Raw genomic sequence first — 23,307 nt, 5'->3', positions numbered from 1 at the left:
TCACTGGAAAGGATCCCATATCTGGAATAATGCTATGGAGACAAAGATTATGCCATTCACTGTCAAGGTCCCACTAGTCTTCGGCTAAAAGAGAGGCTACATCCATCAAAACCTCCCAAAATTAGTAACATTTATCCCACTTAACCTATGCTGACTTCACTTTCCGATGGAGAATCTGTTCTTCCTTAGAAGGGATTGAAACCTGAAGAGATAAACCACTCCTCACATTTTAGCCAAGGCCCAGCTGAAACCACAGAGGAAGTAGGGAGAAGAGCAAGAGTGCTACTTCCATGGTAAGCCTGACAATCAGCACCAGAGTGAAGGAGACCCTAAGGATACTCAACATATACCAAAGCAGAGATCCAGAGGCTCCTAAGAGCTCATCACTGAAGTATACTTAAAACATACCCACCATGGCTCAGGAAACTGCAGAAGACGGGGTGGGAAAACTGAAAGCCACAAGTTGGAACATCATACCCAGAGACATTGCCCCTCCCACAATAACTGACTACTGTTCCCATAATACATAACCCACAACCCCAAGAGGAATACCAGTAACCCCACTGAGGAGGGCCCCCGGCAGAATGTGGGGAGGGACGAGGAAAAGGATGGTACCAGCACATAATGTATCCACACTAAGTATGTCCATAATTTTTAAAAAAGGGGGAGATTAGAAAGTTTAAAAAAATGGCAGCATACATTTAATGATAAAAAATTTTTCTCCTTAAGTGAGGTTTAATTAAAAACATTAATTTCCATCAAGAGAAAAAAACCTAATCTGAAACAAATAGAAATGCATTGCTTATTACATTTATATTGAAAATAATAGTTTTCATTTAATATGAAATTAATTCATAACAGAAAATTTCATTGACTCTTCTTAACAAAAATTTTCAGTATCTTAAGAAAATGAAACATATCGTAAGAAAGCTAAATGTCTTCTTGATCTATTTCTGTCATGTCAGTGTTAGCAGATACAGTAAGTAGATTAAAAATTATAATTTACAGGTCAAGTGTGGTGGAGCACACCTTTAATCCCAGCAGTTGGGAGGCACAGGTAGGAGAACTGCCAAGAGTTCAAGGCTACTCTGAGACTACATAGTGAGTTCCAGGCCAGCCTGAGCTACAGTGAGACCCTACCTCAAAAAAAAAAAAAAAAATTAAAGAACAAAAAAATTATAATTTACAATAAAAACTATTAGCTAAATGTACATTGTAACAACTTAATCTTACTTTAATCTTACACAAAATTACTTCCCCTGGCATGTCCTAAGGACAAAAGGTCCACAAGATACACCTCAAAATAAAGATCTCATAGTCAAATATATCTGAGAAATGTTGTAAATTAACTCTCCACCTTAGAGATTAGTAGTCCTATTGACTTTGTTAGAGCCTGTTTAGTCCATATTTTCCAAGTTTACCTTAATCCAATAAATACCTTTTCTCCAATAGTTCATGAGATAAAACAAATATTCTAAGAAACATTGATTCCAAAGAGCATACTTTGGGGAATTCTGAGCTAAAAAATTGTGCTATGTTATTTCACTAATGACATGGCCTGATTTAATATTATAGAATAATTTCCTAATAAATAACACTTTATTCATTTGTTACCAAAATGTACAGAAATATATTTTGTCAGCAAGGATATTTACCACTATATTATTCACTTTCTTGGACAATGGCCCTTGAAGTATGATCCATTAATAAATACTTCACAAAATACAGCAAAATCATATGACTTACTCATGAGTAAGTAAATCAATGTGGGGTTTGGTAGGATTGCTCAGTGGGTAATAACTCTTACTACATAAGCATGAGAATATGAGCTCAGTGACCAGCACCCACATAAACAGCCAGGCATGGCCAAGCATGCTGAGAACTCCAGCGCTATTGAATAGGGCACACACAGGAGGGTTCCAGGTCAGCCAGTCTAACCAAAACAGTGAGTTTCAGATTCAATGAGATGGTCTTAAAGCAGAAGTGGGATAGGGGAAGACACCCCGTGTCCTTTGGCCTCTGTACGCATGCATGAGGGCATACTTTTATACACACACACAAGCAACATACATACTACACACAGCAAAAAATAAATAAATAAATAAATTTAGAAGTCAATGTAATATGTCTTTACCAAAACTTTTTTTTTCTTTTTGGTTTGTACAGCATCTCCCATGACTAATGCCCCTTTGAACAAAAATGAGGAAATATTATCTTTTAGAAACCACACTCCCCCAACTGTCTTGAGCCACATTATATAAAACCAATGCTCAATTTTCATTTTCTTCAAAATAAAGGGGGGGCGGGGATAAAATTACCAGGGCTGGGGAAATGGCTCAGCATTAAAGGCACTTGCATGCAAAGTCTGCTGCCCTAGGGCTCAATTCCCCAGCCACCCATATGAAGCTCAGTGGACGTTCACTTGTAGAGGCAAAAGGGACCCTGAAGCACAAACCACACACAAACTAATAAGTTAAAAAAATAAAATTACTGCCGGGCGTGGTGGCACACGCCTTTAATCCCAGCACTCGGGAGGCAGAGGTAGGAGGATCACCGTGAGTTCGAGGCCACCCTGAGACTACATAGTGAATTCCAGGTCAGCCTGGGCTAGAGTGAGACCCTACCTCAAAAAACCAAAAAATAAAATAAAATAACTGAAAGAATAGAAAAATTTAGAAATTTCTCTGGGTGTTTGCATACTTGTATGATGTGAACAACTAAGCTAGAATTTTTGCACTCTGCTTAAAATATTCTGCAGTGACATTTGTAAAAACTTAAGTGTTTGTACAAATCAAATTTCTCAACTGTGGATCCTTCACAATGTGGTCAAATTTACAGTAATTTCAGTTTGATTAATATGAGTAGCATAAGTCCATAGGGTTTTTAGTATTTTATTTTTATTTATTTATTTGAGAGAGAGAAATAATGGGCACACCAAGACCTCCAGCCACTACAAACAAACTCCAGATGCATGTGCCACCTTGTGCATCTGGCTTATGTGGGTCCTGGGGAATTGAACCTTAGTCCTTTGGCTTTTCAGGCAAGTGCCTTAAGCGCTAAGCCATCTCTCCAGCCCAAACACGTAAGTTTTAATTCTAGCTCCACAACTTATTGTCTATGTAGTTACTGTTTTGGTATTATTTATTCTCTCTCTCCTGGTGTGTTTTAAGGTGAATAAAAGAAATACCAATGTCCATGGTCTAGAACCTGTTTTTTATGATTGAGATAAATCATTTAATCCAGGTCCTGACGTTATAAGAAGCATTCAACATACGATATCTATTACTGCCAGAATTAGACTAGCACGGCATCAGCATGGTCATGACAAGCAGCAGTAAAGAAACTAAGCACCATGCTGCCCCCTAGTGGACACTATGATTCAAAAATTTGCTGCAGCTATTATGGTCCCCCCTGAGAGTAGAAAAACTAAACATTTTCTCAAACCAAATTAGCATCCTTTATAGCTTGGCAAACCTGAGTTTTCAACTTTTATTAACTACCTCATAGTTAACTCATAAACCTTGGAGGAGGGCTGGAGAAATTGCTTAGTGGTTAAGGTGTTTGCCTGCAAAGCCAAAGGACCCAGATTTGATTCTCCAGGCCAGATACACAAGATGGCACATGCGTCTGGAGTTTCTTTGCAGCCATTGAAGGTCCTGTTGCACACATTTTCTCTCTCTATCTATCTATCTACCTACCTCTCTCTAATAAATTAGATAAAATATTTTTTAAAATGAAATAAAAACCTGGGAGGATGGTCCTGAACCAAACTGGAGCTGCAGAAATGGCTAGAGAAAAGAACAATAAAGGAAGACAGAGTATATTCACCCACACAGTATTTGCTGATTTTCTGTTGACATATATTTCAGTTAAGTTGCAACCTTCAGGTGCAAAACAAAAATAGTCATAGATGTTTGTCATAACTAAAGCAAAACAGCAAATAACCAAATGTCAGAGAGGTATAGTGGTGCACGCATTTAATCCCAGCACTTTGGAAGCAGAGATAGGAGAATCATCATAGTCCGAGGCTACCCTGAGATTATATAGTAAATTCCAGCTCAGCCTAGGCAACAGTGAAACCCTACCTCAAAAAAACAAAAAACAAAAAAACAAACAACAACAAAAAAGTCAGAACAGTTTAATTACCCTTAGAAGATTCTCAATGGAATCTTCACATTGTCCAAACAGTTCATATTTTTTCCACAGGTTACATAAATGCTTTAAAAATTAAGAACTAAGCAGGGTGTGGTGGTGCACGCTTTTAAACCCAGAATTCCGTAGGCTGGGGTAGAAGGATCACTTTGAGTTCAAGGCCAGCCTGGACCTATATAGTGAATTCCAGGTCAGCCTGGACTAGAATGAGACCCTACCTCAGAAAAAGAAAAACATAGGCTGGAGAGATGGTTTAGCCACTAAGGTACTTGCCTGAAAAGCCAAAGGATCCAGGTTCAACTCCTCAGGACCCACATAAGCCAGATGCACAAGGGGCATGCACATCTGGAGTCCGTTTGCACTGGCTGGAGGCCCTGGAGCACCAATTCATTATCCCTCTCCCTCCCTTCCTCCCTCTCTCTCTTTCTCTTTACTTACCTACTTCTGTACTCTCTCTCTCTCAAATAAATAAAAATAAGATATTTTTTTAAAAAAGAAAAAATCATGACTTCTTTTTGGAGGGGGTTAGGGTCTCACTCTAGCTCAGGCCTAGCTGGAATTCACTATGTACTCTCAGGGTGGCCTCAAACTCATGGCGAGCCTTCTACCTCTGCCTCCCAAGTGCTATTGATTTTTTTTTTTTCAAAAGTAAAGTGAAGCCGGGCGTGGTGGCGCACGCCTTTAATCCCAGCACTCGGGAGGCAGAGGTAGGAGGATCGCCGTGAGTTCGAGGCCACCCTGAGACTATATAGTTAATTCCAGGTCAGCCTGGGCTAGAGTGAGACCCTACCTCGAAAAAAAAAAAAAAAAAAATTAAAGTGAAAGAGTGGGGCAATGACATGAGTAATTTAAATTCACAAGTCAATTTGGCATTGTAGGAATTAGGAGACAATAATTTCATTCCCAGGGAAAAAATCCATTTAAGTTTGTTCATACAAAGAGCATCTAAAGAAAAATGTCAGGGCTGGGTGGATGGCTCAGTAGGCTAAAGGCACTTACTGGCAAAGCCTGACAGCCTAGGTTCAATTCCCCAGCACCCACATAAAGTCAAATGCACAAAGAGGCCCTTTGTTTGCAGCAGTAAGAAGTTCCGATGAGTTCATCTTCCTCTCCCTTTCCCTCTCTCCATCTCTCAAATAACATTGTCTGCCCTTAATCCCAGCATTCCAGATGCTAAAGCACTTGGAACTCCAGCCTGTACAGGATAACCCTGTCTCAAAAACCAAAAGCAGGACTGGAGAAATCGCTTAGCGGTTAAGGTACTTCCCTGTGAAACCTAAGGACTCAGGTTCCATTCCCCAGGAACCCCATAAACCAGTTGCACTAGGTGGCGCATCCTTCTGGAGCTCATATGCAGTGGCTGCAGGCCCTAGCATGCCCATTCATTCTTTCTCTTTCTCTTCTTTCTCTTTCTCTCTTTCTCTCTAATAAAAAATAAAAATAGAGGGCTGGAGAGATGGCTTAGCCGTTAAGTGCTTGCCTGTGAAGCCTAAGAACCCCTGTTCGAGGCTCGATTCCCCAGGACCCACGCTAGCCAGATGCACAAGGGTACACACACACGTCTGCAGTTTGTTTGCAGTGGCTGAAGGCCCTGGTGCGCCCATGCCCATGCCCATTCTCATTTTCTTTCTTTCTCTCTTTCTCCCTCCCCCTCTCTCTCTCTCTTCCTTTCCCTCCTCCCCCTCCACCTCTCCCTCTCCCCTCCTATTTTCTCTCTCTTTCTCTCTCTCTCTCTCTCTTACATAAAAAATAAAAATAGAGGGCTGGAGGGATGGCTTATCCATTAAGCGCTTGCCTGTGAAGCCTAAAGACCCCTGTTCGAGGCTCTATTCCCCAGGACTCAAGTTAGCCAGATGCACAAGGGTGCACACGCATTTGCAGTGGCTGGAGGCCCTGGCAAACCCTTTTTTTTTTTTTTTTTTTTTTGCCCCTCTCTCTCCCTCAAATAAATAAATAAATAATGAACAACAAAAAATAAAATAAAATAAAAATAGGGAAAAAAAAAAAAACACCAAGGCTGGGTATGGCAGCGCACGCCTTTAATCCCAGCACTCCAGAAGCAGAGGCAGGAGGAGCACGGGGATTTCGAGGCCACCCTGAGACTACACAGGGAATTCCAGGTAGCTTGGGCTAGAGCGAGACCCTACCTTGAAAAATAATAATAATAATAAAATGAAATTACAATGAAGAAACAATGAAGAAAAATCTAGAAGCACACTAATATAATTTAAAGGACTATGCTAGAACAGTGCTTGCATGATGCTTAACATACTCTGTAAAGTAATACCTATCCATACTGAGTTCAAAATGTGAGAAACACTGAAACAACTCCCAGGGCGGCCCGACATGACACCGCCACATTCAAGAACGAAGAGAGCCAAGTCAAGAACCAGGTGGCCGGCCCCACGCGAGCCAGCCGGGGAAGATTCTAGACACACCTGACAGGAGGCCGCGCAGGACTCTAGTCAGTCAGGCGGAGGGAGGCGCGGCACGAAGCCAGCGCTCGGAAGAACCAATGGGGCCGCTTCTGAAAGCGCCACCCCTCCAGCGACCTCGGAGAACCTCGCCGTCACTTCCGGTCGTCCTGCTCCTGCCCGACGGCGCTTCCGGTTTCCAGGGCCGTAGGTTCCCGGCTGAGCCCGTGGGCTCCTTTGGTGGACGTGGGACAAGATAGGTGTTTTTTGGTTTGTTTTTTTTTTTTCCTTTTAAGACACAAGTTCGTCATTTCTCCTGCGACCGGCTCCTGATTTCAGGAGCTACTGAAAGGCCCAGAAACTAAGGTGCTGCCCTGGCTGGGCCTAACTTTCAGGTTTTCCGTTTAGGCAGAAGGCAACCGCCCTGACATATGGTTAGGGAAGGTGCCCACCCAAATGCCAGAGTCACCCCCAGCCTAGACGTGCCCAGGACATGCCTGAGGCCTGTCCTGTCTGCTCCTTCTGCCCCAGCCAATCACAGTGAAGACTACCTCATCTGCCTGGGGTTCCCCTAGCTCCCACCTCTGTCCTGCCCCCAGCCTTGCCGGCTGAAATCCCAAGCCAACCAGAAAAACACTGTTTAAGTCAACCAGTCATGTACCCATCCCCTTCTATGTTTAAATCCCTATAAAAACCCTACCCACCCACTTCTGGCCCTTGTATGGAACCACTGCGTTGGTGAAGTCAAGAGACCTTAAGCCCGAAAATTAAAAAATGCTCTTTGCCCTTGCATACCTGTTTGTTTGGTTCTCCTTGGTGGTCACTGGGGGTGCCAAGAACTGGGCATAATAATACCACCTCAGGATGACGTGAAAATAAGGTGGCCTTCACCCTCACAAGAAAAGGAAATCTCCGACCACCATGTAATGTATTGTCCCTTTGTCATAAATATCCTAATTAAATTACTTCAGCTCAAAAAAGTTTAAAAAAATGAAGATAATAAGGACCTAGAAAGATATTTCCATTAAAAAGCAAAGGAGAAAGAAAAGAAGGAAAGATAGAAACAAAGGAGAGAAAGAAGCAAAGAAAAAGAAAAGAAAGAAAGATGAAGGGCAGGCGGGCTTTGCAAGGGTTACCTGGAACAATGACACCCTGGAGATGAGGACAAGAGAGACTTTTCACTTAATACCATTTTATAATTCCCACTCCCTGCCACCGGACAGTCTCATGATCATCTAGAATTAAAGGTGTGCACCACCAGGACTGCATAGTTGATGTTTTAAAAGCTACATCATATAAATTCAAACCCCTCATCAATTTAAAAAGTAAGCTGTACATCACTAGTCATCATGGAAATGCAGATTAAAACTACACTGAGCTTCAAAAAAAAAAAAAAAAAAAAAGTAAGCTGTGACGTATGCCCTAATCCTGGCATTTGGAAGGCTGAGGAAAGAGAATCTCAAATTGGAGGTTAGCCTGGAATATATAATGAGATTCTGCCTAAATAATGAACCATGTTGATTGAATACATAAAAATGTGAGTAATCTCAAAATGGAAAATACAGGAGCAAGCAATACAATCTGCTGATTAAAAACATATATACATCTTTCTTTAAAAAGTATCTACTTGCAAACAAAGAGCAAAAATGCAACAGACAGAATGCATGTGCCAGGATCTCTTGCCACTGCAAATGAATTCATCACGTGTCACTTTAACCTGGGCCATCAGGCAAACACCCTTGAGTTGCTGAGCTACCTCTCCAGATTTTGTAAATATGTCTTTAAATTCTGAAAAAGGTCAGAGTAAATTTAAGAATGAGGTAAATGATCATTTAAACTCATTTTTTTGTTGTTGTTGTTTTTTCAAAGTAGTGTCTCACTCTAGCCCAGGCTGACCTACAGCAGTCTTCCTACCTCTGCTCCCAAGCGCTGGGATTGAATGCATATGCCACTACGCCCAGCAGGACTCATTTTTTAAAGAGATCATTTTAATGTTTGGTAGTTATCAACAAAATTCATAATCCATTCATCAAAAAGATACAAAATAAGTGAAATGAAATTGATACAATTGCAATAATAAACCCACAACTATTACTGGATCATTTATTACTCCCTACTGTGTAATTTGTAAAATGGATATGTAGAAAATCAATAAAGACACAGAATACAAGTCCTCAGGTTGTCTATACATTAATATCACATGGGACTCTAATAATTCTAATAAGCAGGCCACACTACAGACTAATTCATAATCTCTAAACATAGGACATAAAGTATTTATTAGTATCTGGAGAAGGAATAAATGTGATTTCAATGAGATGACCAATTTCTCAACTATTAATTTTTTTTTATTTTACAAGACAGAGAAAAGAGAGAGAATTGGTACACCAGAGCCTCAGCCACTGAAATTGAACTACAGACACTTGTGCCACCTAGTGGGCATGTGAGACCTTGCACTTGCCTTACCTTTGTGCATCTGGCTTACATGGATATGGAGAGTTGAACATAGGTCCCTAGGCAACACAGGCAAGTACCTTAACCCCTAAGACATCTCTCCAGCCCCAGTTTTTCAATTATTAATACAGAGGACCGAAAAATCTATCAAGCAACTTGATATTTATTGAGCATTCTAATCAATAACTGAAGAACATGCATTCTCTTCAAATTTACATGGAAATGGACTCTTAAACCTCAACAAATGTTAAAAAATTTATATAATTGAAGTCATGCAAATTATTTTCTCTACCCTCTAAGAAGTCAGTAACCGAAAGATATTTATAAATTCCCAAACAGTTAGAAATCAATATTTCTAAATAAATCTGCAACTACAGGTACAGTGATAAGAACTTAGAAAGTATGTTAATACAAGATGGAGAGATGGCTTAGTGATTAAGGTACATACCTATGAAGCCTAAGGATCCAGGTTTGAGTCCCCAGGATCAACATAGCCAGATGCACAAGGTGGCACATGTGTCTGAACTTCATTTACAGTGGCTGGAGGCCCTGGCATGCCTATTTTTTCTCTCCTCCCCCCCCCCTTCTCTGCTTTTTTCCCTCTCTCAAATAAATTAAATATTTTTTTAAAAAATATTTTAATGTAATTGAAATGTAAATATAACAAAATTTATAAGCTGCAACTAAAGGTGTACTTGGGATTTTCTGACAATTTCATATACATGTATATAATGTATTTGACCTTACTACCCCCCCAACCCTCTCTCATTCCCACCCAGTGATCCCCTTTATTCTTCTCAATGAATCAAATCCCCCTTCTACTTTTAGGTCTTTTTTTTCCTTTTGGTGACCCAGTGGGTTTAATTGGGTTACTTATAGGAGCATGGGTTATTTACACAAGTATGGGCACTTGCCAGTGGCTACACCACTAAAGAAAAATGTCTTTCCCTCCCCCCAACAACCATTTACTGACTCTAAATCTTCAGGGAAGGATGGAACCTAGTCATGATGGTTTTTTTTTTTTTTTTAATTTTGTTAAAATGTTTAACAAAATGATAAACTCTAGGGTTGTGGTTATAGCTCCATGGCAGTGCACAGGCCTACCATGTGTACATCCAGGGATCTGTTCCTAGCACTGTGGAAGGAGGAGAATCCTAAAGCCTTGTATTTTCCAGTTATAATTATGTGCACTTGCCTTAGGCAATGTTTGCAATTGTCTTTTCACATTCAATGAACATAGGAAATGCCAGTCCTTGTATTGAGCTAATATTTATTCCCACTACATTAGCAAATTTTTATTAAATTTTAATGTTAGTGAAGAGATAATTAAATTAGTCACTTGTGTACTTTGGTGTCTAGGTCCTGATCAAAAACAAAACAAAAAAAATTGCCAGGCATGGTGGTGCTCACCTTTAATCCCAGCACTCAGGAGGCAGAAGTAGGAGGATTGCTAAGAGTTCACAGCCACTCTGTAACTACATAGTGAATTCCAGGTCAGCCTAGGCTAAAGCAAGACCCTACTTGGCAAAAAAAAAAAATTTTAAATCGCTACCTAAATTCAAGCACAACTAATAGGAAGTTCTTTCTCTTCTATATTCTCTGTCCCCTTTGTTCTATGTCCCCTTTTCCTAATGCGCTAATATGATGTACTTTTATATAGATGTAAGTTAAAAGCTTTCTCTACTACAAAAATCTGTATCTTTATGAATAAAATGTGAATCTTTCTTATAATGTGGACTTATTTTTACACTTGATATAGATTCATGCCACAGTATGTCTTATCTTGTTCTAGCCATAATTGTTACGGAGTGAAAGTATGTCATTTTTATTTAATGTAATAAAGGGAGTGAGCATATTTACATGTCTCCCAAACTAGTTTCTCTCAAATCATAGTTTTCACATCCTACATTAATAGGCCTGAAGCTAGTTAGAATTTGTTGTGAATAAACACAATGACTCCCTGGGAGAATAGCAACAGATAATATCTACTTCAATGAATAATACATACACAAAGTAAATGAACAGGTTTCCACAGCCTACTTACACGCTGTAGTGAAAACAAGTGCTAATGACTTGTTATAGTTACACAGTTACAGCACATTTAATTATAGTTATTTGCTTCTGTGCTTGTGGATAAGGATATTTTCCTGTTTCTTTTCCTTCTTTCTTTTTATTGAGATAATCTCTCACTATGCCATTGACAATGTTCTTAGACATAGGTTCAATCAATTCTCCTACCTCGGCCTCCCACGTGGCTGTAGGCACATACCGTCACACCTGGCAAGCAGAGGTCACTTCTCATCCATCTTTGTATCAGGAACCTTAGCATAGTTCCTTGCATAGTTAGTAAATATCTACAAATACTTAAAGCTACCAGTAACTCCAAAATTTGCATGTAATAATTGGAAGTACCATAAACTGGTTGAAATTTCTGTACAATCTGTTGGATTTATTACTTTTTCACTCTGGTGTGTGTAACGATGAAACATGTCAATTAGTGACTGTATTCAAGGTGTCAGCATCAAAATTATGGAATCCTCAACAATAAGCATTGCCTTAAAAGGTGTACTACAAATCTGGGTGTAGTAGTGCACACCTTTAATCCCAGCACTTGAGACACAGCAGAAGGAGGATCGCCATGAGTTCATGAATTCAAGGCACCCTGAGACTACATAGTGAATTCCAGGTCAGCCTGGGCTAGAGTGGAGTGAGACCCTACCTTGAAAAACCAAAAAAAAAAAAAAAGGTGTACTACACAATTTTTCTGTGAATTTATGACTTACTGATTTTATTTAACTTTTTGAGAAAGAGAGAACAAACGGGCATGCCAGGGTCTCCAGCCACTACAAATGAACTCCAGACACATGCACCACCTTGTGCATCAAGACAAAACACAATGAAGAATAAAAAGACTAACAACAATTCTACAAACTATCTATTTGGCAACCTCAACTAGATCTTCCTCCTCTGAACCTCTTATTTTGTTAATAACATCATTCAGGACTGGAGAGATGACTCCAGTTAAGGCACTTGCTTGCAAGGCCTAATGACCCAGGTTCAATTCCCCAGTACCCACATAAAGATAAATGCACAAAGTGACACATGCATCTGGAGTTCATTTGCAGTGGCAAGAGGCCCTGACATGCCCATTCTCTCCCTCTCCATCTCTTTCTCTCTATTTCTATTCAAATAAATAAGAATATTTAAAAATAATAGCATCATTCTCTTAATTTAATCAAGATTTAAACTTTGGGATAATAGTATCTTTTACCTTTGTCCTCTCCTTCAGCCTTATGACTTACTGATAGATTTAGGAAAAAGCAGGTAAAGCAAAGCAGACTAATGAGTTCTAGAGTTCCTACTTAAACATCTGTATAGATAATGTTCCCATCTAATGACATGGAGAAGAAAAAAAGTCAGCACTTTAGGGGTAAAAGTTATTATCGGTATGCCCTTTACTACAAATAGGAAAAATGCATTGGTGTGGTTTGTTAAGTCATCTGCTCTGTTTCTCAAGATTTTCTTTTTCTTTGTCCTCCTTTTATGGTGGTTCCATCTTAAAACTGGTAACAAAATAACTTTCTGTTCTGAAGAGTGTGTTGTCCATTCAGATATATAATATAAAGAAAAAGAATGGGCTGGAGAGATGACTTATTAGTTAAGGTGATTAATTGTGAAGCCTAAGGACCCAGGTTCGTAATCCAGAGACATATAGTGGTACGTGCATCTGGAGTTCATTTGCAGTGGCAAGAGGCCCTGGGGAGCCCATACTCTCATGTACTCTCTCTTTTTCTCTCTCTCCCTCCTCCCTCTCTCTCTTCTTCCCTTGCCTCCTTTCTTCTCTTTGTCTCTCATCTCAAATAAATGAATAAATTTGTTTTGTTTTGTTTTTTTGTTTTTCAAGGTAGGGTCTCACTCTAGCTCAGGCTAACCTGGAATTCACTATGTAGTCTCAGGGTGGCCTCAAACTCACAGTGATCCTCCTACCTTTGCCTCCCGAGTGCTGGGATTAAAGGCGTGCGCCACCACGCCTGGGATAAATGAATAAATTTTAACTAGTGTCCATGGAATCCCATTGCAACACATGTCCATTGCAACAGGAAGCAACTTGCTTGAGCTCATATAAGACTTTATTTAATCATGTACTCAAATTATAGGCGTTGAAAACTTAAGTACTTCTATAATTGTCCATTACCAATGCCTGATTTTAGCTTCCAAGACCAAACTGTCCAGTGGAAGCCTAAAAGGAGCAATCAAATCTAGCCATAGCAATGAAATGGAAAAGAAGAGCTCTTGAAACAAAGGAAATTGTCCAGGGACCTCATTTTTCAGTTACAGAGATTATTGAACAGTGTTTTACTACGACAGAAATAATCCAAAAGGCAGGTAATGAAAAGAAAAAACAATAGGAAATATTAAGTAAATGCTATAGAAGTGAATTTGTGTAATTTTCTACATGTATAATTTATACAAAACTATGGATTATTTTGGAAGGATGATTTATTTTGTCTCATGGTTTCATAGTTTTTAAAATAGTTTAATATATATTGTAATTTTATTTATTTATTTTATTATTTATTTCATGAATTTTATCTATTTATAGAGAGAAAGAAAGAAAGACGCAGATAGAATGATCTCACCAGGGCCCCTAGCCACTGCACACAAACTCCAGACACATGTACCACCTTGTGTATCTGGCTTTATGTGAGAACTGGGGAATCAAACCTGAGTCCTCTGGTTTTGCAGGCAAGCTCCTTAATTGCTAAGCTATCTCGCCAGCCCGAAAATATTTTATTTGCAAGCAGAGGAACACAGAGAGACAGAATGAAAGAAAGAGGAGGGCTGGAGAGATGGCTTAGCTGTTAAGCGCTTGCCTGTGAAGCCTAAGGACCCCGGTTCCAGGCTCGGTTCCCCAGGTCCCACGTTAGCCAGATGCACAAGGGGGCGCACGCGTCTGGAGTTCGTTTGCAGAGGCTGGAAGCCCTGGCGCGCCCATTCTCTCTCTCCCTCTATCTGTCTTTCTCTCTGTGTCTGTCGCTCTCAAATAAATACATAAATAAATAAAATTTAAAAAAAAAAGAAAGAAAGAAAGAGGAAATGGATGCACTAAGGCCTCTAGCTACTGGAAACAAATTCCAGGCACATGTGCCACTTTATGCATCTGGCTTTATATAGGTACAGGGGAATTCAACCCCAGCCATCAGGATTTACAAGAAACTGCCTTTAACCTCTGAGCCTTCTCTCCAGCCCAGTTTCAGGGTTTTCAGTCCAGGGTCTGCTGGCTCCATTGCTATGGGTCTGTTGGAAGGAAGACATGAAAGTTGTCTTCCTCACAATGGCCAGCAACCAGATAGCCATAAAGAGACATAGGATAAGATACAGCCCCACAGAGACACTCCTAGTGACCTACTTCCTCCAGCTAGGCCCCACCTCCAAAAGTTTCCATCACCCCCCAATAAAACCATGAAATTCTGAATCCATCATTGGATCAGAGCCCTTGGGATCCACTCACCTCTCGGTGATTGACTCTACCAAGTAAGAACCAAGCCTTCAATACAGAAGCCTGTGGGAGAATACTCAAATCCAAACCATGAGAATAATCACCATCAGGGCATGGCAGTACATGCCTGCAACCCCAACACTTGGGAAGCTCAATTACATAGCAAGGCCAAGGCTACATAAAACCCTGTCTCAAAAAACAAAGTGACAATCACCAAATTGTGGTTATCATGTGTTACAGTATCTGAAACAGTATGTATTAGTTTATTAGCCTGGATATATGATGTAATATGATGTTAAAGAATTTTCTTTATATTATATTTGAAGACTAAACTGCTAATTGTGACCTAAGACTCTAACATGTAACCCTTTTGTGGATAATTCACTAAAGCCGGTGTCAAATTGGGGCTGGAATGGTGGCTCAGTGGTAAAGGCAATTTTGCTTACAAAGCATGTCAGCCTAGGTTCACTTCCCCAGTGTCCCCATAAAGCCAAATGCACAAAGTGGAACATGCAATTGGAGTTCATTTACAGCCACAGGAGGCCCTGGTGCACCCATATTCATTCATTCATTCTCTCTCTCTTTCTCTGTCTTTCTCTTTCTTGGCCTCTCTCTCTCTCTCTATCTCAAATAAATAAATAAGGATATTTTTTAAGTTGTCAAATTGAAGGTTATAATTCTTATTTACTTTTTGCTTCTTTACTAACTACAACTGGTTAAAATACTAGGGAATTAGAATCAGCTCTATTCTCATTAAATGGTTAATTAAGCCTACATTTTGCCTGCAGCCTCGAACACTGAACTACTCATATGTTCAATAAGCCAAATTGTTTTTTATTGTTTGTTTGTTTGCTTGCTTTTTCAGAAATAGTATGTGGCTTGCTCTGAGCTTTCCCTTCCTAATCTCTTCCTTCTTCTTTCTACAATCCTGTGATATACATCATAACCTTAAAATAAAGGTTTACTTAAGCCCTGTCGGTGTGAGTGCCTTTGATGAATGAAGTAGGGCCACTCATCCTTCACTAAATACTTACAGTGAGATTAAAAGGAGATTCCACTTAGGCTGCAGTATTTAATAAATGTTCATCTCTCTCCAACCTCTGCCCCTTCTTTCAAACTTCATTGTAGAATATAAATAGAACACCTGTTTGCTTTTTCCCGACTCTGACTCTGTAGGACAAGAAGTGGATGCAGAGACAAACCATCCTAAGAAAACAAAATCACCCAGCAAAAAAGTAGTTCAGCATACAACACCATCTATGCAAAACAAGGCATTTCCATTACTCAAGTTTCTTTCTATATTTTCCCAAGCACAAAGTGAATAAATAAGGTAGCTACCCAGATAATTAATTTACTTTCCCCTCCAATCATCTTCAGTGGCTTAAATAGACATATGTTCAACATCTTATTTATTCTTTTACTGCTATTGAACTTTTATATAATGTTCATAAGCATACAATACCATTTTTATGGACACTGCTCACTAACTTTTCAGACTCCCTTCTTTCAATCACAGTAAATCCCTGTGACATTAATAGGAATTCCACATAAGCAGGAAATGATGAAAGAGCTCTTAAAACTTATACTGCTATAAAATCTCCAAAATGTATGTTAGGCTTCTTGATCCACAGAGTTCAGTAAGTCAAATCAAGTGTAAGAAGCTGTAGCCAGAGTGTGAGTCTTAAGCAAAACTATAAACACAAAGCCAATTTAGGGCAATTTATAATATTTCATCAAACCGGATTTGTCTAACACACAAATTCAAATTCTAGCCAAATATCATGTAAAATATCCACAGGAACTCAGTTCAAAACAATTTCACTCTAAGACATAGCAAAAGAGAACTGAAGAAGAGTTGGGGAAACTATGGTATCATTTTCAGTTAATTTCTCGGTCTTTATGTACTGTCCCCCAGATGCGAGTAGCCTTCTGGGTTACCAAGTGCTACCCTGACAGATTCACTGGAACTAACCAGTGGCAGACTCCAGAACTGTACTGAAGTACAACACTGAAGATTTTAGAGCCTGAAGCAAACAAAATACTCAGTTCAAACCACAGTGCCAACAGTTAAAAAAAAGTCAGAAGCACAGAAAATTAAAACATTTTCCCAAATTCAAATAAGCTATAATTATTTCCAAATGTATGGTTCATTTTGTCCCTTCTCAGGGTCTAATATTCACTTTTTTAAACTATGAAATAATAAAATCATTAGACCCAAAATAAATGGCATTTAACTCATTTTGTCCTATGTAAACTTCCTGACTACCATGTATAATCTGCCCTGTGAGCAGGAAGCCAGATAAAGGAGGTTAAAATGTAAAAATTTATTTCCATTTTTAATTGTAGTCATTTATGTCAAGCCCAAAACCTCTTCAAATAAATAATACTTTGATTCCTATCAGTTTGTGTTAACATAGAAGCAGCAGGATAACTCATGGAGGAAAAAAGGCAGTCTTCTAAGGAGACTTTTTCCAAATAGTTAACTTCATGAAGTCCAAATCACAGAGGGAATATTGTGGAAATCATGAACAACATAGCCACAGCCTGTGATGAAGAATGGAAGCAGAGTTGAGAATTCTCATTTGATAGATCTAACATGGGGTCCAGGCAGGCAAAAAATTTAAAAGCCACTATTTGATTCTGGTACTAACCCTCATTGATAGCCAATACTATGCAATTTTTTTTTAAAAAAGATCTCTGAATCTATGGAAACATTTCGAAATGGAAGAGCAAGAAACTACCTAGTAAAGAAGCCAAAGAGAATGAGTATGTAGCTCCGTTGATAGAGTACTTGCCTACCATGTGCAAAGCTTTGGGTTCAATCCCCAGCACTGCATAAACTGGGAATGGTTTTGAACAGCTGTAATCCCAGCACTCAGTGGGTAGAGACAGGAGGATCAGATGGGAAGGTCATCCTACATAACAAATTCCAGACCAGCCGAGGCTACATGAGACCCTTATCCCCTGTCCAAAAGGAAAAAAAAAAAAAAAAAAAAAGAGCCAGGCATGGTGGCACATGCCTTTAATCCCAGTACTTGGAAGGCAGAGGTAGGAGGATCACCATGAGTTCAAGGCCACCCTGAGACTACATAGTGAATTCCAGGTCAGCCTGGGCTACAGGTTGACCTTGAAAAACCAAAGAGAGAGAGATCAATCTGAGGAGATGTTCTGTGATTGAAAGCACTTGCTGTGCAAGCATGAGGACCCGAGAGACCTGAGACCTCCCCAGTACAATTCCTCAGCACCCACATAAATAGGTGTGGTTAAGCAAGCCAAACAAGTCTGTGATGCCAGTCCTATGGGTGGGGAGGGTGGCTTGCTGACCAAAAAAAAAAAAGAAAAAAAGAAAGCAGCTCTGGCTTGTGTGGGAGACATCATCTAATAGAAACAGGCACATATGTAAAAACAGAACACCCAATGTTCTCCTCTGACCTTCCCAATGTGTACACACAAGGCTCACCCATCTGCACACACGTGCATACACTACACACACATCATATCACACATACACACCAAAAATAAAAGTGAACCAAAAAAAAGGGAAAAAATAAAGATAAAAAAAGAAAAACTAAACTGGAACCAACGTTTTCTGCAAATGTCTCAGCCATATGGTCTCTGCAATTCTGCCCTGCATTGTAGCAAGAAAACAATTATAGCCTTTATAGTGCAAAGAAGAAGAGGAGGAGGAGGAGGAGGAGGAGGAGGAGGAGGAGGAGGAGGAGGAGGAGGAGGAGGAAGGAGAAGGAGAAGGAGAAGGAGAAGGAGAAGGAGAAGGAGAAGGAGAAGGAGAAGGAGAAGGAGAAGGAGAAGGAGAAGGAGAAGAAGAAGAATGCTACAGATACTGTTTGAAATAGAATTAATCAGGAAGCAAATATACAAAATTACCCCAAATACTGAAATGAAAGATAAAAGAAAGAAAAATATGAGGATAAGAAAACATGGCCAGGTGTGATGGTACACGTCTTTAATCCCAGCACTCAGGAAGCAAAGGTAGGAAGAATGCCATGAGGTTGAGGCCACCCTGAGACTACATAGTAAATTCCAGGTCAGCCTGAGCTAGAGCAAGACCCTACCTCAAAAAACCTAAAAAGCAGGGCTGGAAAAATGGCTTAGCAGTTAAGGCATTTGTCTGCAAAGCCAAAGGACCAAGGTTCAATTCCCCAGGACCCATATTTGCCAGATACACAAGAGGGTACATGCATCTGGAGTTCGTTTGCAGTGGCTGGAGGCCCTAGCACACCCATTCATTCTCTTTCTCTCTTTCTCCCTCTCTCTCCCTCTCTCTGTCTTCCTCTTTCTCTGTGAAATAAATAAATAAAATTAGAAAAAAACCCTAAAAGTCAGAAAGAAAAAGAAAAGCAGGCCAGATGTTGTGAGTACTATTTTTGTGCTTTCATAAATTTATTTGAGAACCAGTTTTGTAAATTGCATTTTTAATTATGAATAATTTCACTAACCCAACTTCAAGTACATTTTTATCTGCATATATATCTATAAAATTAAAATTATTTAATATATGCCACTTTGTATCTTGTTTTTCCTACTTTAACAGAAGAGAAATATTTTAAATCTGTAATCCTATTTTAACTTTATTACTTGGGATCATTAAAAAAAATACATTTGTTGGGCTGGAGAGACAGTTTCATGGTTAAGACGTTGGCCTGTGAAGCCTAAGGACCCAAGTTTGATTCCTCAGGACTCGTGTAAGACAGATACACAAGGTGGTGCATGTGTATGGCGTTTGTTTGCAGTGGCTAGAGGCCCTGGTGCACCTATTCTCTCTATCTGCCCCCCCCCATTTCCAATAAGTAAATAAATTAAATATTTTTAAAAATACATTTGTTGCTGGGCATGGTGGCACACACCTTTAATTCCTGCACTTGGGAGGCAGAGGTGGGAGGATCACCACAAGTTACAGGCCACCCTGAGACTATATAGTGAATTCCAGGTCAGCCTGGGCTAGAGTGAAACCCTACCTCAAAACACACACACACACACACACACACACAAATACATTTGTCATTCTCTAAATATTATACTGAAAGATGGTTCTTAAATTTTATTTGTTTGTTTGATTTATTTATTTATTTATTTATGAGGTAGAGAGGCAAACAGAGAGAAAGAATGGGTGCACCAGGGCCTCTAGCCACTGCAAACAAACTCAAGACACATGTGCCACCTTGTGCATCTGGATTTACATGAGTACTTGGGAATCAAACCTGGGTCCTTAGGCTTTGCAGGCAAATGCCTTAACCACTATGCCATCTCTTCAGCCTGAAAGATAATTTTTAATATTTTATGTATTTATATTTTTTGGAAAGAAAGAGAAAGAGGCACAGAGAGAGAGAGAGAAAGAGACAGAGAGACAGAGAATAGGCACACCAGGGACCTCTAGCCACTGCAAAAGAACTCCAGATGCATGTTCCACCTTATGCATCTGGCTTTCATGGGTACTGGAGAATCAAACCTGGGTTCTTAGGCTTCACAGGCAAGTACCTTAACCACTAAGCAATCCCTCCAGCCTGAAAGATAATTTTCCAACTAGACTTTTAATTAATATGGTAGAGAAGTTTTTTATTTTATTTATTTACTTATTTGAGAGAGAAAGTAAGAGGCAGATAATATATAGAGAAAGAGTAGGCACACCAGGGCCTCTACCCACTGCAAATGAACTCCAGACACATGCACCACCTTGTGCACCTGGTTTCACGTGGGTACTGGGGAATCAAACCTGGATCCTTTGGTTTTGCAGGCAAGTACCTTAACTGTTAAGCTATCCCTCCAACCCTGAAAGATGATTTTGTAGCTACACTTCAATTAATATGGTAGAGAAGTTTTTTATTTAATTGCAAAACTTAACTGTCATATGTGTCCAGGATATTTAGGGATAAAAATATGGTGCTTTGGTCAGAGAAGCTTCTTTTTACAGCTAGCAATAACTACTGGGGAGACTCAGAACCCATCAAAATATTAAGAATAGATGAGGCAGGGTGGTTCATGCCTTTAATCCCAGCACTCAGGAGGCAGAGGTAGGAGGATCACCATGAATTCAAGGCCAGTCTGGGATTACAGAGTAAGCTCCAGATTAGCCTGGACGAAAGTGAGACACCACTTAAAAAAAAAAAAATTACTGAAGCAGGGCATGGTGTTACACACCTTTAATCCCAGCACTTGGGAGGCAGAAGTAGGAAGATCACTGTGAGTTCAAGGCCACTGTGAGACTACATAGAGAATTCCAGGTCAGCCTGGGCTAGAGTGAGATCCTGCCTCGAAAAACTGAAAAAAAAAGAAAGAAAGAAAAGTACTATATGATCACAACCTAATCCTTCACTCTTTTTTTTTTTTTTAAAGAAGGAAGGAAGGAAGAAAGATCTCATATAGCCCAAGATCAAATTCTCTTTGTAACTGAGGATGAGCTAGATCTTCCTGTCTCTACCTGCTAAGTGCAGGGATTATAGATGTGTGCCACCACACCCAGTTTATGTGGTACTTGAGATCAAACCAAGGCTTCGTACATTAGGGAAGCACTCTACCAAGTGAGCTACATCCCAGCCCAATCCTTTACTTTTTTTCAATATTTTAAAAAATTTATTTGAGAGAAAAAGAAAGAGGGGCACATAGAGAGAGGGAGAGAGAAAGGGTACACCAGGGCCTCCATCCACTGCAACAAACTCCAGATGCATTTGCCACAATGTGCATCTGGCTTATACAGGTACTGGGGGATCCAGCATGAGTCCTTAAGCATCACAGGCTAGCACCTTAACTGCTAAGCTATCTCTCCAGCCTGCAATCCTTCACTTTTAATATTCTCTTTTAAATAATGAGAATAATACTTTTACTGGCTTCTCTGATATGCTGTAGATATAATAATCAATATCTACAAACTACACTGAACACCTTGGGAAAAAGAAATCATGATAGAAACAAATTATATTAATTAGGGAAATTATAATTTGCAAAGATCATAATAGCTGCTGTGCTTCAGACATAGGTAATTTACAACAGATTTTATTGAGTCAAAAATTCTGAAAATTGTAGCTATTTTGTTCTAATTACATTACTATAAACAAGTTTAAGTATTCAAATTGCATTATTCAGCCAGGCGTGGTGGCGCATACCTTTAATCCCAGCGCTCAGGAGGCAGAGGTAGGAGACTCGCCATGAGTTCGAGGCCACTCTGAGACTATGCAGTGAATTCCAGGTCAGCCTGAGCTAGAATGAGACCCTACCTCGAAAAACCAAAAAAAAAAAAAAAAAAGCATTATATTTTAAATATAACCATTAAAAATTTGTTTATGTAGAAAACAGTCCCAAGCTTTAGATTGGAGAGGAGAAGAAAGATGCAGAGATGATTCTGTTGGTTGGATCTGTTACATTAATTTCTCAATCTGTGAAGGAGTGAATGACTCCTTGAATGTTAATGGGAAATTAGTTTCTTTATTTCTTTATTAAGACTGTGGGAGGAAAATTAATACTCTCTTCAGCTTTTCCAAATTAATAGAATATATCTTTATTAAAATGATGAATGTGTGTGCCTACTTTCTTCTTGGTTGAGTGGCTTTCTAACACATAACACAATGATTCAACTTACTGCAGAGCCTTAGAAAGCATCTTGTTAGGAAACTGAGTTTCAGTGAGGCTAAATTATTTATCCAAGGTCACACAAGTAATTAAGGATAGAGGAAAATGGGGTTTCTGATTCTTACTTCAGTCCTCTTTCAAATTCACCCAGCCCCTTGAAGGAAGGAAAGGAGCTCATTTATTAATGGTACATATAAAGTTTTGGATTTTATGCCTTAAGAGGTGGCAGAAATGCATAACTTTTTCCAATTTTTGTTTTGTGAGGCTCTGGTGGAAGGAAATAGAACCACTGTCTCAGAAAAAGCCAGTTGACCTTATTCAAAACTATGAAATCAAGTCTCTCTTCAGTTCCCCATTTCTGTTTTATTCCCCCACACAAAGCCAGTTCTAAGTGAACTCATTCCCCTCCATAACATTACTCTTCACTTAAACTCCTCTGAGATTGTATTTTACTCTTTCATATTTACATGTTACATGTTTAACTCACACATTTGCACATGTATGCATGTGCCTACAGGTACCTACAACTCATTTTAGGAAATTTATCATTTCTCTTCTTTTTTTTAATTTTTTTTTTTTTATTTATTTGAGAGCAACAGACACAGAGAGAAAGACAGATAGAGGAAGAGAGAGAGAGAATGGGCACGCCAGGGCTTCCAGCCTCTGCAAACGAACTCCAGACGCGTGCGCCCCCTTGTGCATCTGGCTAACGTGGAACCTGGGGAACTGAGCCTCAAACAGGGGTCCTTAGGCTTCACAGGCAAGTGCTTAACTACTAAGCCATCTCTCCAGCCCTCATTTCTCTTCTTTATCCATCTAATTATACCTCACCAATGTTCAGAAGTAACTAACTACACTCCTGTCATTTCCTTGCTTTTCTTTGTAATTTTGCTACATGTGAATATATTCCTAGTCAATGCCTTAATTTCATGCATGTTTTCAAACTTCATATAATTAATATAAATATAGTAGATATTTTCTAATAGATTTTTCCCCCTCACCATTCAACTTGTTCTATATGCATGTAATAGTATGATATGTATTGGGGGAGTGGCCATGTTTGTAGTTTGCTGTTCTCTTCCACCAATTTTTGGTTCCAGCTCACACACGTCTAAACATTTCTAGCTAGGATCCACATGTGAGAGAAAACATGCACTGTTTGGCTTTCTGGGCCTGGGTTACCTTACTTTCCAGATCCATTAATTT

Source organism: Jaculus jaculus, chromosome 8, assembly GCF_020740685.1.
Source record: "Jaculus jaculus isolate mJacJac1 chromosome 8, mJacJac1.mat.Y.cur, whole genome shotgun sequence".
NCBI lineage: Eukaryota > Metazoa > Chordata > Mammalia > Rodentia > Dipodidae > Jaculus > Jaculus jaculus.
The sequence above is the reverse complement of the archived record's forward strand: the minus strand, read 5'-3'. Positions refer to the sequence as shown.